At 43.6% G+C, this 13,479-nt stretch overlaps 1 protein-coding gene across 34 annotated transcripts in view; it reads left to right on the top strand.

Annotated features, from left to right (window-relative positions):
• Window positions 1-13,479, top strand: part of LOC118519108 (polyunsaturated fatty acid (12S)/(13S)-lipoxygenase, epidermal-type-like) — a 156,209-nt gene that overhangs the window by 33,035 nt on the left and 109,695 nt on the right. The window lies entirely within an intron of this gene.

Genomic DNA, 13,479 nt, shown 5'->3' with positions numbered 1-13,479 from the left:
GCAGTCTTGGGATAGTAAAAAAAAAAAAAGGTGCAGACGGTATGCAGACCACCTGCATTTGCTCTCCCATTACTAGATACGTGACTTTAGGAAGGTTATTTCATCTCCTTTGTGCTTCCATTTCTTCCTTTGTAAAATTGGGAAAATAATAGTATCTACACTATGATTTTTTTTGAGGATTAAAGGTCAGTCTATGTGAAATGGTTGGACTAGTGACTAGTAAGCACTGGATTGGCGTGTGATTATGCTATTATTGTTACGACTCATTGTCTCCTGGGGGAGGCAGCCCTGTAGTCACAACAGAACTAAAACACAGAGGAGTCTGATTGAGGTCTCGAAGCACAGAGATGGGAGGGTCAGGGGGAGTCTTCAGAGGGAGGTTTGTGTGTGGACTGACTCTTGAAGGATGAACGTAGCTCACGAGCTGTGTAAGGAGAAAGCAGCGTCCTTGGCGGAGGAAAGGCAAAGTACAGAGGTGGAGAAATTTGATATGTCACGTGCTTGTGGTAAACAGTAGGTGGCCTGTGGGGCTGGAGTGTAGAGCATTCATAGTAGGAGTCAGTGCGGGGGGCATTGGAAAGGTAGGCAGGGGCCACATTACTGTGAGCTCAGACGCATAGTGAAAACCGTATAAGTGAAGAGGCAAACCTTGTGTTGAACCTGAGCACTGAACTTCGGAGGAGATGGTACCAGTGAAGACAGTGAGTTTTACCTTTTTCTTCTGTCTGAGCATGACTTTATTTATTTCTTTTTTAAGATTTTATTTATTTATTTTGAGAGAGAGGTGCTGGGAAGGGCAGAGAGAGAATCTCAAGCAGACTCTATGCTGAGTGTGGAGCTCGACGCCGGGCTCGATCTCATGACCTTGATACCATGACTTGAGCTGAAATCAAGAGTCAGATGCTTAATCGACTGAGCCACCCATGTGCTCCTGAGCATGACTTTATTTATTTTTTTTTAATTTTAAAAAGATTTTATTTATTTATTCATTTGAGACAGAGAAAGAAAGCATGAGCAGGGGGAGGGGCAGAATGAGAGGGAGAAGCAGACTCCCCGCTGACACGGGGCTCGATCCCAGGACCCCGGGGTCATGACCCGAGCCGAAGGCAAACCGAGCATGACTTTAGACATGGGTCCACCAACAAGCAGTGGCAGAACTGTGTACCAGAGGAGTCAGGGGGTGACAGGAGAGCCAAGAAGTAGAACCGTCACAGAGCCATGTGTGGTGGCAATTTAGGGCACAGGCAGTGACAGGAGTGACAATTCGAGTGGGCTGTTCATCCATTCAGCTAATGTTAGCTAAGTATTCATTGTGTACCACACACCCCAATAAGTAGATATTGAGGGCACAGAGTGAACACAGAGACAAAACCCCCTCTTCATCCTTCATTCCGTCATCCACTATGTATTTACTATATATATATACACTTTAAAGATTTTATTTATTTATTTGACAGAGAGAGACACAGCGAGAGAGGGAACACAAGCAGAGGGAGTGGGAGAGGGAGAAGTAGGCTTCCCGCAGAGCAGGGAGCCCAGTGTGGGGCTCGATCCCAGGACCCTGGGATCATGACCTGAGCCGAAGGCAGACGCTTAACGACTGAGCCACCCAGGCGCCCCTGTATTTACTATATTATATGTATTTTTTCTGGAGTATTTTAAGGCACATCCCAGACATCATATCAGTTCACCTTTAAATATTTTAGGATGTCTCTCTCACTGATAAGGACTTTAGAAAACATAACCGCCATATTATTATCAGCATCTCATTTATCGCACTGTGCTATATAATAGCATCGTACTCTTTACTAGTCAGTACACATTAGCATTTTCCCCAGTGTTTTATTTTTTTAAATTTAAATTCAATTAGCCAACATATAGTACATCATTCGTTTCAGATATAGTGTCCCCAGTGTTTTAAAAATTGTCTTTTTAAAAGTCCGTTTCTTTGTTCTCTCTTCTGTTCCATTGGTCTCTGTGTCTGTTTTTGTGCCAGTACCATACTGTCTTGATGACCACAGCTTTGTAATAGAACTGGAAGTCAGGCATTGTGATGCCCCCAGCTTTAGTTTTCTTTTTCAACATTGCTCTGGTTATTCAGGGTCTTTTCTGGTTCCATACAAATTTTAAGATTATTTGTTCCGGCTCTGGGAAAAATGTTGATTGTATTTTGATAGGAATTGCATTGAATGTGTAGATTGCTCTGGGTAGCACAGACATTTAAACAATATTTATTCTTCCAATCCATGAGCATGGAACGTTTTTCCATTTCTTTGTGTCTTCCTCGGTTTCTTTCATGAGTATTCTATAGTTTTCTGAGTATAGATCCTTTGCCTCTTTGGTTAGATTTATTCCTAGGTATCTTGTGGTTTTGGGTGCAATTGTAAATGGACCATTTTCTTACACCATACACAAAAATAAATTCAAAATGGATAAAAGACCTCAATGTGAGAAAGGAATCCATTAAAGCCATAGAACAGAGGCAGCCACCTCTTCGACCTTGGAACAGCAGCTTCTTGCAAGACACATCTCCAAAGGCAAGGGAAACAAAGGCAGAAATGAACTATTGGGACTTCATGGAGACAATATCTTCTACACAACAAAGGAAACAGTCAACAAAACTAAAAGGCAACCTACGGAATGGGAGAAGATATTTGCAAATGACATATCAGATAAAGGGCTGGTATCCAAAATATATAAAGAACTTATCAAACTCAACACCCCCAAAACAAATAATCTAGTCAAGAAATGGGCAGAAGACATGAACAGACATTTCTCCAAAGAAGACATCCAAATGGCCAACAGACACAAGAAAAAATGCTTCCACATCACTCGGCATCAGGGAAATCCAAATCAAAACCACAATGAGATACCACCTCACACCAGTCAGAATGGCTAAAATTAACCAGACAGGAAACAACAAGTGTTGGCGAGGATGAGGAGAAAGGGGAACCCTCTTGCACTGCTGGTAGGAATGCAAGCTCGTGCAGCCACTCTGGAAGACAGTATGGAGGTTCCTCAAAAAGTTAAAAACAGAGCTACCCTATGACCCAGCAATTGCACTACTAAGTATTTACCCCAAAGATACAGATATAGTGAAAAGAAGGGCCACCTGCAGCCCACAATGTTCATAGCAGCAATGTCCACAATAACCAAACTGTGGAAAGAGCCAAGATGTCCATCAACAGATGAATGGATAAAGAAGATGTGGTATTAAAAAAAAAAAAAAAAAGATGGGGTATATATATACCCCATCTTTTATATATATACATACATACAATGGAATATTACTAGCCATTAGAAAGGATGAATACTTACCATTTACATCGATGTGGATGGAACTGGAGGGTATTATGCTGAGCAAAATAAGTCAATCAGAGAAAGACAATTATCATGGTTTCACTCATATGTGGAATATAAGAAGCAGCACAGAGGATCATAGGGGAAGAAGGGGAAAACTGAATGGGAAGTCATCAGAGAGGGAGAAAAACCATGAGAGACTCCTAACTAGGAAACAAACTGAGGGTTGCTGGAGGGGAGGCGGATTGGGGGATGGGGTAACTGGGTGATGGGCATTAAGGAGGGGACATGATGTGATGAGCACCAGGCGTTATATGCAACTGACGAATCACTAAATTCTACCTCTGAAACTAATAATACACTTTATGTTAATTAAATTGAATTTGAATTTTAAAAAAAGTCGGTTTCTTTGAATCCAGATTCAAACAGGGCTACCCGTTGTATTTGCTTGACTTGTGTCTCTTATTAATCTCTAGTAGTTCTCCATAGTCCCTTTTTTTAATTGAGATTTTATTTGTTTATTTGTCAGAGAGAGAGAGTGAGCACAAGCAGGGAGAGCAGGCAGAGGGAGAAGCAGGCTCCTCATTGAGCAAGGAGCCTGACACGGGACTCGATCCCAGGGCCCCGGGACCATGACCCAAGCTGAAAGCAGACGCCCAACTGACTGAGCCACCCAGGTGTCCCTCCATAGTCCCTTTTGTAACCTTTCATGCTGCTGAAATTTTTTTGTTTTTAAATTATCATATGGTAGGGGAGCCTGGGTGGCTCAGTTGGTTAAGTGTCTGACTCTTAGTTTTGGCTCAGGTCATGATCTTGGGCTTGTGAACTTGAGTCCTGCTTTGGGCTCAGCGCTCAGGACAGTTAGCTTGTGCCTCTCCCTCCCCCGGCTCACTCTCTCTCTCTCTCTCTCTCTCACTCAAATAAATAATCTCTAAAAAAGTAAATTATCATATGGTAAAATTGACTTTTTGGTGTAGATTCATGTAACTCCTACCACAATCAGGTTACAGAACAATTTCTTCACCCCCCCCCCAAAAAAAACTCTCCAGCACTATCCCTTTTAAGTCACACCTTTTGTGCCTTTATATTTGTTGGAAAATTGAGTCATTTGTTCTGTAGAATTTCCCACAAGCTGGATTTGGCTGATAGCATTCTCACAATGTGGTTTAGTGTGCTTCTGTAATTTTCTGGTAATAGATCTGAGGTTTGGTTAGATTTGTGTCCAATTTTCTTTTTCTCTCTTTTGATAAGAATACTTACAAGATGCTGCTGTAGTTTTCCTGTTGCGTCATATCAGAAGGAACGTAGTATTTGGTTGAATCACTTCTAGGATGCTGAGATTCATCACTGGGTTTAGTTGTAACCAGCTCAGTCCCTCTGTCGGAGTGCACCCCATCAGCCCCTCACTCAGTGACTTTCCTCGCTGTTCATGGCCACCACCTAGAGCTGTTATTTCATTAGGGATTCCAAAATGGTGATTTTCTAATTCTGGCATTTCTTTTGCATTTATCAATTTTAGTTCTCTTCTGATACACATTTAATGGGAGGAAAGGATCAACCAGGAAGAGACTGTACAGTCATTTTTAAAGAAGATTTATTTATTTATTTATTTGAGAGAGAGAGAGAGAGAGAGCCAGAGCACAAGAGCAGGGGGAGGGAGAAGCAGACTCCCCGCAGAGCAAGGGAGCCTGAAGCGGGGCTCTATCCCAGGATGCTGGGATCATGACCTGAGCCGAAGGCAGACCCCCAACTGACTGAGCCACCCAGGTGCCCTGTACAGTCATTCCTTTGAGGAGTTGGCCCTGTGTAGCCCAGTTGGGGGGTATTGAAAGAACCATTTGTAAAGACTTGGGGCACTTCTCCTGAAGAAGAGTGCAGCCTCTCCTTCCTAGCTGAGCGCTGGTGGAGCTGCGGAAAGGAGGCTGTCCTGTGCTGTTCAGGAAGCACAGTGGGGGGCTTCTTGGGACAAGAAGTTTGCCGAGTTTCTGAGTCTTAGTTGGGGCTCAGTTGGGGGAAAGGGAATAAGCTTTGAATTGGATGAAAGATGGACATTTGATCCTAGATTAGATCTATTAATATCCAAAATTATCATTGTTCTAACAGCCAAAGTGACACAGAAACCTATAGGAAACCTAATTATGCAGGTATATTCAGTTTGTGAACATTCACTGAGCGTATACCCCTATGTGTACTTTTTTATATGCATCTTCAATTTCAATAAAAATTTTAAAAGAAAGCTACAGGTTGTAATATAATCCAGACGTAGAGAAGGGAGATCTCACACAGCAGGTTTGCGGACAGTGGAGAGTTAAAAATAGAGATTTTAGCATTGTGCCCGTTTATGCCAGCGACAGGTTATTATCTGACCCTCTGTTGTGTCCAGTCTGATGTAGCCAGGTATGTGTGCTTGCTGGGGAATATTACCACGAAATGAATGAAAGTGCCATTTTGGAGCATTCCCTGCAGTTAATGTGTCAGTGGAATGGAGGAGGCCATGGGAGTTGGGCAGGGCAGTTGAGAGGCTGTGACGCGAGTTCCCGTGGGGTTAGAGCACTGCGTGGGGCGGGGTTAGGTCACGCTTACACCTGCAGCCCACCCTCTCCTCCGAGGATGCCCGTAGACAACCTCCTGCTGTGTATCAACTTCCAGATAGTCAGAAGCACCTCAGCCTCAACATGTGCAACCCGAACTCATTATCTTCCTCCCCAAACCTGGTCCTAGTCCAGCGTTCTCAGTCCCCGTGGATCATGTCCATCATACATTCAGTTGTGCAAGCCAGAATCTGGGAGTCACTCTTGCCTCCTCCCTTTGCCAAGCCCTGCTGATCTTATCTGTTAAAGGTCTCTTGAGTCCTTCAGCTTCTCTACATCCTCACAGTCTTCACCCTGGCTGAAGCTGCCTGGGCTCCCGCTGCAGGATCCTAATTGGTCCACCTTTGCCCGCTGCAACCTGCATCCAGTTCCCTTACCACGCTAAAGCTAATCGATCTGAATCATTCAGGATTCTCGTGGCTGGATCCATTCTCAGGAAGGTTTTCTAAGTGGTGGCCCCCAGTGCCTCCAGATGAGTGACCCCACTGCCCACGTAGATGGTATTGGAAGGCATTGGGAAAGATGAGCTTCAGCAAGGATGGTTTTGTGATGAGACCACCTCACTGGCTGCACCTGGTCGCTAGATAGAGAAATAGCCAGGATGCTTTTACTCCTAGGACATAATCCAGCCTCATCCACCCCAAGGGGAGTGTCTGGAATGTGGCCAAATCAAGAAGTCTGCCCATTCCCCACTTTTTTTTCCCTTCTCTAAGTTTTATTTCTGTGAGGCCTGGGGGCTCTGAGCCACCCAGAGGGATCACTTATCTATTGCATTGTTCCCCTCCCCGATTTCTGGGAATCTCACATCTTCTCATCCACATGTGAACCAGGAGAGGAGCCCGGTTCACACCCTGTTGCTGGGTGCAGCTGATTGCTCCAGAGATAAGCACCTGACTAGGTTTGGCCAATCATTCCAGGAATCTGGAAGGAAGGCTGAGAGACGTCAGCTCAGACTGATGAGGTGAAGGAGACTTCCTGTGTCCCGGTCCCAGCCTTCCCTGAGCCTGTTTCAGAGGCCCCGATGTATCTCTGCCCTTGGGCCCCATGTGAAATGCCAGGGCCCTTCCAGTAAGCTTTCCCTTACAAATGTAAGCTGGCTTCCATGGGTTTCTGTAACCGGGACTCAAAATAATCCCACCTCATGACTCCCAGAGAACACTGTCTGAATTCCTTTTTATGAGCCTAAAGACTGCCTGACATTTGTCATAAAATTGTTTTTCCCCTCATGGAGGAAAAGGTGGAAATGACAGATGGTACGTGTAAACCAGTAGCCACAGAGTCCTACCCCCCTCACAAAAAACAGGTGTTGCCGCAATGGAGGAACTTTGCTTTTGCAGAATTCCTACTGGAACTCTCTTCTTTGACTGTAAGTCCTATGCAGCTGTGCTTACTTACACTTTATTGTTGCTATTCAAGAATAAGAGGGAGTTGTCCTCGAACCTGCCCCTGGGTGTCCCCAGTGAAAGAACAGTTGTGAATAGATGTTCACACATGGAGTCAGGTGGCCATCACCACTGTCCCTCATTTCCGTCCCTTGGAAGGATCTGCGTGCTAGCTCCTCCTGAGCCCAATGGCACTCTTCCAAGAAAGTAGAGCATCCAAAATACCTGAAGGTTGAAAAACAAGAGATTTATCTCAGCCGAGGAGGGTTAAAACTCAGTTAGATATTGTTTGAATATTTCTTGGTTCTGATTTGGCTTGATGATAAAGGGGAGAATATTACAGAGAGAAGCCATTGACTTGTATCTGTCCCTTTTTGTCCTGAAAAAGGTCCAGCTTGTGAAGAAAGGTTTCCTTGGTTTGGGCAAAGTCCTAAAAGAAACTGGCATTGGGGTTGGTTGTGGGACTAGCTCTTGGGGTCAAGAAGGTAGTATCAGAAGGATGGGGGAGGGGTGCTGGGAGAGTCTGCCTCTGTCCCCCATCTTTCCTCCCTCCTTTGAGATGGTTGCCGTGGGAGATGGTTGCGTTCCCTTCTGTTGCAGCCTAGGGTTTCCTGGAGGTGCAGCTGGGAGAAGCCTGATAGCTCTGCAGTGCTACTCCTCACCTGTTTCTCAGTGCTTTGTCCCTTGCCTCAGTTCTTAGGGTCTTTAAGATTCTGCCCTGGGGGGGTTTTAGAACATGTCCACAAATCCTTTGACACTCCATCCACGGAAAGATGGGGTCTTTGTCTCCCCCTCGCCCTGAACGTGGGCAGGTTTGTAACTCCGTGTGTAACCAATAGAGTGTGATGGAAATGATGTTTGAATTCTGAGGCCAGGTCAGAAAAAATGCTGCAGCTTCCTCCTTTGTTTGCTGAACACTCATTTTTGGAGCCTGAGCTACAGGGTAAGAAGTGTGAGCCCTGGCTGTAGAAAGAGGCCATGTGTTGGTGCTATGGTCAGTAGCTCCAGCAAAGGTCTCAGCAGACAGCCAGCATCCAATGCTGGACATGGGAGGGAAGGCAACTTCATGCGCATCCAGCCTCTAGTAGTTGGATCTTCCAGCCAGGGAGCCCTCCCCCCTGAGGCCCCAAAGGTCATGGAGCAGAGATGGGCCTTTTCTTCTGTGTCCCCACCTGAATTCCAGACACACAGAATCTGTGAGCAAAATAAAATGTTTGTTTGAAGCCTTTATGTTTTGGGTTAACTTGTTATGCAGTTAACCCAAAGTAATGAGAACACCCTCCCACACTGAGCCTCCCTCCCCCCTCTCTGTACAACTGAAAGCTTGGAGGGCAGTAATTGAGCACTCGTGGTCTCTGTAAGCAAGCTGGCTCCCAAGAAGAAAATAAATGGAGGGGTTAAGTCAGGCATTCCCATCTTATTCTTCCCATAATTACCAATGAGATATGGCATTCCATCGTCCCTGAGACCTGGAACCTTACAGGGACTAAGCTTCCTTTCCATCAAAGAAAAATCAGAAGAGGGACACGAGTGTTCACCTCTGTCGAGAAGTGTATTTTAAAAGTTTTTTTCTTCATTTCCTCCCCTCCCCCAATTATTTCAGTGTACTCTTTTATTTCTTTTTGTTTTGTTATAGTGTAATAATATAAATTATAGTAAAGTTAAAAGAATGAGTTATGATAAAAAGTTTTAAAAATTTGTTATAGAATTATATACAATGTAATATATAATAAAAATTTTGTAATAAAAGAATAAAAATTCTTTTATTTGATTGTTTTCATTGTTTTGTTCTCTTCATTTTTGTGTTCTTTCAAATGTTTTGTGTTCCTTGGATAGCTCTTCATACAAGTGTGAGGCATTACAGAGCTGACTGGAAGCTCTGAATACATAGGCAGGGTTTGAGAATGTGTGGGCCTCTCATAGGGAAACTGGGAGGTGAAAGGGCTGTCTTTGGGTATACCTCCAAAAGTTAATTAGAACAGAGTTCTTTTCTCTGGAGTAGTTTAATTCTGCAGACAAGAAGTGCCCTGTCTCCTGCTTTGGTAGTGTGAGCTACTTGCAAATCTAGGAACAGGTTGGGGAGGGACTGGGTTCCCCATCATTCAGCATTAAGTGTCACTTAATCTCCCTGTTTTCAGGCTGTTGGGGAGAGAAAATTTTGCTATACCCTTGAAAGATTCTTCCAGTTGCTCTAAGAATTATATTGACATAAGACAGATTAACAGGAGAAAATCAAATTTAATTTCCTATGTACGGGAACCCCACATATATGAGAGGTTCACAGATAGGTAAAATGAGGTATATGTGCCATCCTAAGCTAAGGAATGGGATAAGGGCCTGGGGTTCAAAGAGGAGGAAAGCAATTCATAGGGCAATAAGAGGAAGAACAGATGCTTGGTAATCAGATATCTACCCTGCTATTGGATGGGTCATTCAGATAAAATTTATCTCTAGTGATAACTCTTATTTTGGGAAAGACCCCCAATTTAGATTCTTCTAGGTAGTTAAGGGAGGGGCAAAAGTTTCTCTTGGGCCCAGAGGGTCTCTATTGCCTTCAGCTCAAAATAGTCCACATGCCAAAGTGGCACATTTTGGGGAGACTTGTCCTGAACCCCTTCAAGTCCCATACTTCACCTCACTCCCTCTACCCTACCTGGTATCCCCAAGCCCAGAGCATCTCGCTTCTTCAAAAGGTAAACCTCTCGATCTTGCAGTGGGAAAGGGTGCCAGCAGGTGTATGTGGGATAGGTAGGGATTTGGTGGTCTGATCCCTTAGTACCTCACTTTGAAGTACCCTCTCATCTTGGCCTTGTGTCTCACCCACAGCTTTTGTGGTGTCTTGACTCTCCAAGGGCTGAGCCTTCCCAGGTTCTGGTGGGGTTTAATTGTCCCCCTTCCCACAACACCCGTCTTCAGCATTAGGAAGATTAAATTGACCATCTAGTCATGGAATTCAGACCCAAACTCAGATTTGTCCATCCTCAAACCTCTACATTTATTAGTTTATTTTATGAAATTAGAATAACGCCTGGTAAACCTGAGAAAATAGGATTACCAGAGGAGCCAACTTCAGAATATAGATGCAGGATTCCTTTTTTAAAAATTTTATTTGGCAGATGCAGGATTCCTGAATAAAATGTTAACAAACGGGGGATGACTTAAGCATCTGCTTTCGGCTCAGGTCATAATCCCAGAGTCCTGGGATGGAGTCCCGCATCAGGCTCCTTGCTCAGCAGGGATCCCGCTTCTCCTTCTTCCTGCTACTCCCCCTGCTTGTGCTCTCTCCCTCCCTCTCTCTTTCTCTCCCTCTCTCTAACAAATAAACAATAAAATAAAATCTTAAAAAATATTTTTTAAAATGTTAACAAATGGAATCCAGCACAATATTGAAAAATCTATGCATGGTGGATAACTCAGTAAAGAAATGCCAAATAAAATGAGATACTACTTTTGATTGTGTGTGTGTGTGAGATGAACTTGGAAGGGATTTTAAGAAAGATACTAAACGGGGCGCCTGGGTGGCTCAGTTGGTTAAGCGTCTACCTTGGGCTCAGGTCCTGGGATTGAGCCCCACATCAGATTCCCTGCTCAGCCTCTCCCTCCGCCTGCCACTCCCCCTGCTTGTGCTCTTTCTCCCTCTGTCAAATAAATAAATAAAATATTTAAAAAAGAAGATACTAGCCATTGCAGGCAGTAGTAGAGGAAATAGGCATTCTCCTATGTTTCTGGTGTGAGAGTAAATTGGCATCACCTTTCAAGGGGTAACTTTTTACTATATGTGGCAGAAGTCTTAATATCTTTTGACCCAGAAGTTCCACTTCTAGGAATTTATTTTCAGGAAATAATTGCCATATATGCAGAAATTTGGTATAAGGACATTCATTTCATGGTTTGTTTTTTTTTTTAAAGATTTTATTTATTTATTTGACAGAGAGAGACATAGCGAGAGCAGGAACACAAGCAGGGGGAGTGAGAGAGGGAGAAGCAGGCCTCCCGCAGAGCAGGGAGCCCGATGTGGGGCTCGATCCCAGGACCCTGGGATCATGACCTGAGCCAAAGGCAGACGCTTAACGACTGAGCCACCCAGGCGCCCTCATTGTTGTTTATAGTATTGAAAAATTGATAACAATTTGCCCACTAATATGGGCTTCATAGGAGAGATTATAATATCAGACATAAATTATGTTGAAAAATAACACCATGAAAATATGATGATGATATGCAAAGTGAAATCATGGTTTGAAACAGTATGTTCTCAAGTTTTTGTACTATAAGGGATTCTTTCTGTTGCAAAAACTCAACTAAGAGTGATTTAAGAGAAAGAAAAAGAACGTATTGATTCATAATCCTGGAAAGTCAGGGAGTATAATGTTTTCAGGCAGGCTGGACCCAGGTGCTCAAGGATCATCCTTAGTAATGTGCTTCCGTCTCTTAGTTCAGCTTTATTTTGTGTTGGTTTTACGTTCGGGTACACTTTCCACAAGTGTTGTTAAACAGGGTGTATTAGAGTTTTCCAGAGAAACAGAGGCAGGAAAGCCCAGGGGTGTAGTTCAAAGGACTCAGAGCCAGAGAGCTGATGGTGTAGATTCCAGGCTGGTTCTGAAGGGCTGTGAACCAGGAGTGCTGAGGTCAGGAGAAGATGAATGTTCCAGCTTAAGTAGTCAGGCAGAGAGTGAATTCAACCTTTCTCCACCTTTTTGTTCTATTCAGGCCCTCAGCAGGTTGGATGAGGTCCATCCACATTGGGGAGGGCCATCTGCTTTGCTCAATCTACCCATTAAAATGCTGATCTCTTCTGGAAACACCCTCACAGACACACCCAGAAATTATGTTTAACCAGCTATCTGGGCATCCTGTGGCCCAGTCAGGTTGACATATAAAATTAGCCATCACAGAGGGCCTACCAGCAGCTCTGGGATTATATTACAGAAAAAGTTTTTCCTTCCAAATCATCCCAGCCAAAAGCCCAGTGCTAAATCTCTTTGACCAGGCCTGGGTCATGTACTCCTCTCTTCAGCTGAGAGATGGTGTGGGTCCCACCTGAATTTTATAATAATGACAATAGCTAAAATTTATTGAGTACTAATTATGTGTCAGATTAGGAATCTGAGTTTGAGTTCTGTGATTAGATGTGTCACCTTGGGCAGTTCAGTCTCCCCATGCTTGAAAAAGACACACGGTCCGTGTCCTTAGTATTATTTCACTTACTCCTCTTGACAACCCTACTGAAATAGATTCTGTCCTCATTTTACAGATGAGGAAACTAAGGCTCAGGCACTTTAAACATATTATACACAACAAAAGAATTAGCAAATGGAGAACCCATTCATATGGGTTGAGAATGTGGGAGGAGGCAGTTCCCCCCAAAATCAGAGGCTCCTTGGAACGTCAAAGACAGCCCAAAACAAAAGCAAACAAAAGCAAAACAAACAGCCCCACAGAATATAGGGATTTGAAAACTCTATAAATCTATCACTAATATACTCATAAGGGCGTAAGAATATATTCCACTCATATTTTAAGAAGAGGATGATGTAATCATAACTTTAAGAGGAAAAGAGCCCTTAAAATTAAAGCAGGAGAGTAGACCTGGAAAATGTACTATAAGAGTTGGAAGGTCAATTTGAGGAAATCCCTGAAGAAGACAAAGAGATGGAAAAAAGGAGAGAAAAGATAAGCCTGAATAATATCTGAATAATAGAGCTCTAGAAAGAGACAACAGAGAACATTTAGGGGAGGCAGTCATCAGTAAAACGATACAGAAACATTTACCAGAACTGAAGGACTTGAAGTTCCAGATTGAAAGGGTCCTTCAAATGCCCAGAAAAAAAGGATGAAAAGAGACCCACCATGATACATCATCATGAAATTTCAGAACACTGGGGCAAAGAGACCTTAAAATCTGAGGGGGCGGGGAGAAGGGAGAGAAACATAAAGATCATATACAGAGGATGGACAATCAGATTTGTCTTTGCATGCTCCGAAGAACAACACTGGGAGCAAGAGGACAACAGAGCAATGCCCTCAAAATTCTGAAGAAGAATGATTGCCACCCTAGTATTCTTCACCCAGCTGAATTATCAATCAAATATGAAGGTAAATAAAGACATTTTCAGACATGCAAGATTTCAAAGTGTTTCCCTCCCATGGATTCAGAGCAAAGCTACTGGAGGCTGTGCTTCTTGAACAAGAAGGCATGGGACACC

This window comes from Halichoerus grypus, chromosome 2, assembly GCF_964656455.1.
Source record: "Halichoerus grypus chromosome 2, mHalGry1.hap1.1, whole genome shotgun sequence".
NCBI classification, from domain to species: Eukaryota; Metazoa; Chordata; class Mammalia; order Carnivora; family Phocidae; genus Halichoerus; species Halichoerus grypus.
The sequence above is the reverse complement of the archived record's forward strand: the minus strand, read 5'-3'. Positions and strand labels throughout refer to the sequence as shown.